Consider the following 5,000-nt stretch of genomic DNA (forward strand, 5'->3'; position numbering starts at 1 on the left):
ACTGTAGGTCTCAGTTAAGGTCAGAGTTCATGACTCCTCCATAAGAACGAGACTGGGGGGAAATGGCCTGCATGGCAGAGTTTCTAGACGAAAACCGCTGCTGAGCAAAAGAACATACAGTAAAGGCTTGTCTCAGTTTTGCCAGGAAACATCTTGATGATCCCTAAGACTTTTGGGAAAATACTCTGTGTCTGATAAGACAAAAGTTGAACATTTTGGAAGGTGTGTGTCCCATTACATCTGGGGTAAAAGTAACATTGCATTTCAGAAAAAGAACATCATACCAACAGTAAAATATGGTGGTGGTAGTGTGATGGTCTGGGGATGTTTTGTTGCTTCAGGACCTGTGAAACTTGCTGTGATAAATGGAACCATGAATTCTGCTTTCTACCAAAAAAATCCTAAAGGACAAAGTGCGGTCATCTGTTCATGACCTCAAGCTGAAGCGAACCTGGGTCCTTCAGCAGGACAATGATCCAAAACACACCAGCAAGTCCACCTCTGAATGGCTGAAGAAAAACAAAGTGAAGACTTTGGAGTGGCCTAGTCAAAGTCCTGACCTGAATCCTATTAATATGCTGTAGCACGACCTTAAAAAGGCGGTTCATGCTTAAAAACCCTCTGATGTGGCTGAATTACAACAATTCAGGAAAGATGAGTGGACCAAAATTCCTCCACAGCGCTGTAACAGACTCATTGTAAGTGCACAAATGCTTGATTGCAGTTCTTGCTGCTAAGGATGGCCCAGCCAGTTATTAGGTTTAGGGGGCAAACACTTTTTCACACAGGGCCATGTAGGTTTGGATTTTGTTTTCCCTTAAAAATAAAAACTGCATGTTTACTTGTGTTATGTTTGACTAATATTTTTAAATTTGTTTGATGATCTGAAACATAAATGTGACAAACTCACAAGGTTGTTGTGACTACACCAGACAGCCAGTTGCTCAAACTCTTGTCTGTATGCAGATTTGTCTCCTTCCTGGATGAAACCGATGACTGTACAGTCCTCTGCAAATTTCAGGTGCTTGACCGAGGGGTGTTTTAGAGGTGCAGTTATTTGTGTAGAGAGAGAAAAACAGTGGGGAGAGGATGTAGCCATGAGGAGCTCCAGTGCTGATGGTGTGGGTGTTGGATGTAAGTTTTATGTCTGTCAGGAAGATGGCAGCATCAAGTGAGGCTGGAAAAGCTCACATATATCTTAAAATGATTTCATTCCCAAAAATGATATACATGCTGCTATGACACTTTGTTTATTTGTGGGTATATTTATTAATAATAATAATAATAATAATAATAATAATAATAATAATAATAATCTTTTTTTTAAAGGCGCCCTTCAGGGCACTCAAGGACACCATACAATTGGTACAGTGGTAAAGATAAATACAACAATACATAGAAATAACAATTATTTACATTTAAATAGTTTAAAATTGATCAGGGAAAGCTAATTTAAACAAGTGAGTTTTAAGCAATGATTTAAAAGTAGTCAGACAGTCACTTTCTCGTTTGGATTGTGGAAGAGAATTCCAGAGATTAGGAGCAGCACATCTAAATGCCCTAGACCCCATAGTGGCTAAACAAACAGACGGTACAACAAGGGAAACAGGTGAAAAAGATCTGAGAGTATGCCTCAGGATGTAAATATGAAGCAGATCGGAGAGATATTGTGGTGCACAATTATGTAGAGCTTTAAAAGTAAGAAGTATAATCTTATAGTCTACTCGATATTTAACGGGAAGCCAGTGAAGATGGTAAAGAACTGGAGAGATATGCTCAATTGAGGAGGTTCTAGTAATTATACGGGCAGCTGAATTCTGGACTAATTGAAATTTGTGAAGGAGTTTGTTAGGTAGCCCAAAGAGAAGAGAGTTACAATAATCAATGCACGAGGTAACTAGAGCTTGTACAAGAACAGCTGCAGAGGTCGGGGTGAGAAATGGACGAAGGCGGCTGATGTTCCTTAGAAGGAGATACGCAGACCGGGTAATATTGTTCACATGCTTTTCGAAAGATAAAGTACTATCAAGAACCACTCCCAGACTTTTAACCTGGGTAGATGGGGAGATTACAGAGTTGTCAACAGAAAGTGAGGATTAACTGTTGGATTTTGACAAATTAGATTTTATGCAACTTGAGAAACCAGGATTTAATCTCTTTAAGCAGCCTGCAAAGATAGGTGGAAAGAAGGGTAGAATTTGGCTTAGAGGACAAATAAAGCTGGGTGTCATCAGAATAGTAATTAAAACTAATGCCATATTTCCTAAAAATGTGGCCAAGGGGTAGTAAATAAATAATAAATAAAACAGGGCCCAAAACAGAGCCTTGAGGGACTCCAGCTGTAACAGGTGAAACATATGATCTAAAATTTTTAAGTTGAACAAATTGAGTGCACCCAGAGAGATAAGATCTGAACCAACTAAGAGGGATACCGGTAATTCCTACAGAGAGTACAGTAATCTATCTAAGAGAATTTGATGAGAAATTGTATCAAAGGACACCATTAAATCGAGTAGAATAAGTATAGTTAAAAGTCCAGAATCAGCTGATTATTAACAACCTTTACCATGGTAGTCTCTGTACTATGCAAAGGTCGTAAACCATATTGGAATTTTTCAAACAGGTTATTTTTAAGAGATGGAAATGAACTTGAGATACAACTACTTTTTCCAAAATTTTTGAGAGAAAGGGCAAATTGGAAATTGGGCAAATATTAGCAAAATTGTTAGTGTCAGCTCCTGGTTCCTTAAGTCTTGGAGTGATTACAGCAACCTTAAAAGATGAAGGAACCACACCAGAGGTGAGAGACGAGTGTATAATATCAGTTACTATACCAGATAGAGAAGATAAACAAGCTTTGACCAGGTGAGTGGGAAGTGGATCTAACTGACAAGTGGAAGACTTAGATTGTTTGATAAGACCTGATATTTCATCAATAGTCAGAAGTTCAAAACTGTAAAATAGAAACAATTGAGAATCACGGGAAGGTAAATATGACAGATCAGATGCCACATTATTTTGAGACGTTAATTGTTGATGAATATTTACGATTTTAGTTTTAAAAAAGTTAATTAAATTATCACATAGATCACTAGAATATAGATGAGAAGGAAGAGTATCAGGAGGCTGTAGGATATTATTTACTGTGCTAAACAAGGACCTTGTATTCCCTTAATCTAACCCAATTATATTAGAGTAGTAAACAGATTTAGCGGTTAAAAGAGCGTTCTTGTAAGAGAGCATATTATCTGTGTCATATCTTTATTAAGTCCGGTTTTAGTGTATAAGTGTTCCAGGTGACGCCCCTTAGTTTTAAGTTGTCTTAGTTCTGGTGTAAACCAGGGTGCAGAACGAGTAAAATAAACAGTGCGGGTTTTTAAAGGTGCAAGTGTATCAACACTGTGCATTCCCTCATTATAATAAGAAACCAAGTCATCTGGAGTAGAGAAAGAAATTCCATCAGTCCATCAGAAAGAGGAGATAGATTGATGTTCTTGATATTGCGAAATGACATGGAACGACCCAAGTCTACACATCTCTATGACCATTTCTCTTTAAACTCTCTAGATTTCAAATCCTAATGATCTATTCCCATTTTATTTCTGCCATCATGTACTTTGTGGGAGGTATAAACTTATGTAACATTTCACTTCAAAATTCAGTTAAGTCTAATTTTATCTTTTAACATCAAGACAGTGTCAATGTTTAGGAGCTGGAGAACTCCAATGATCCATCTTCAGAAAGTGCTTTATCCTATTCATGGTTGTGGCAGATTTTAAGTCAATCCTGGGAACCTGGTTGGAATGCACACCGTATGAGTCATCAGTGTATCACAAGGCACCCTGTGCGTGCGCACACACACACACACACACACACACAGGCTTATTCACCCCAAGGGGTCATTTATCATGGGTGTTTTGATATTACAGAGTTAATACTGAAGTTGCATAAACATTATTAATGTATGTTATTATCACCATTATCATGGGATTTATAGGTGGAAAAAATAACCCTTTTGGGTGCTGGGTAGGACAGGTGCAAGCTTTTGACTACATATTGACCTTATTTATATTATTTATAACACTTTATATTTTAGATTATTTTGCATAAAAATGAAACACTGAATACATACAACGTTGACAACGGTAGATTTTAATACAAAGAAAAACATCAATAATTTCTATGTCCTGTATGTAGATGCACTTGGTTGTTCTGAAATAATGTGAAATTATATCTTGCATTTTATACAGTGGTTTAAGAACGTGCAAAAACAGGATGTAGTACAACTTATATGTATTATATATATTATATATATTATTATTATTATCATTATTATTTATGTTCTCCTGTATTCATGTCCTTGCAGTTATATTAATACACGATAATACACACGCACATCACCTGTATGGACTGCACAGACCTACACCAAATACATCCATCCGTCCATCCATCCATTTTCTACCGCTTATCCGGGGCCGGGTCGCGGGGGCAGCAGTCTAAGCAGGGACACCCAGACTTACCTCTCCCCAGACACTTCCTCCAGCTCTTTCGGGGGAATACCGAGGCGTTCCCAGGCCAGCCGAGAGACATAGTCCCTCCAGCGTGTCCTAGGTCTTCCCCGGGGCCTCCTCCCGGTTGGACATGCCCGGAACACCTCCCCAGGGAGGCGTCCAGGAAGCATCCGAAACAGATGCCCGAGCCACCTCAGCTGACTCCTCTCAATGTGGAGGAGCAGCGGCTCTACTCTGAGCTCCTCCCGAGTTACCGAGCTCCTCACCCTATCTCTAAGGGAGCGCCCAGCCACCCCGCGGAGGAAACTCATTTCGGCAGCCTGTATCCGGGATCTTGTCCTTTCAGTCATGACCCAAAGCTCATGACCATAGGTGAGGGTAGGAACGTAGATCGACTGGTAAATAGAGAGCTGAGCCTTGCGGCTCAGCTCTTTCTTCACCACAACAGATCAGTATATCGACCGCATCACTGCAGAAGATACACCGATC

This window comes from Tachysurus fulvidraco, chromosome 2, assembly GCF_022655615.1.
Source record: "Tachysurus fulvidraco isolate hzauxx_2018 chromosome 2, HZAU_PFXX_2.0, whole genome shotgun sequence".
NCBI classification, from domain to species: Eukaryota; Metazoa; Chordata; class Actinopteri; order Siluriformes; family Bagridae; genus Tachysurus; species Tachysurus fulvidraco.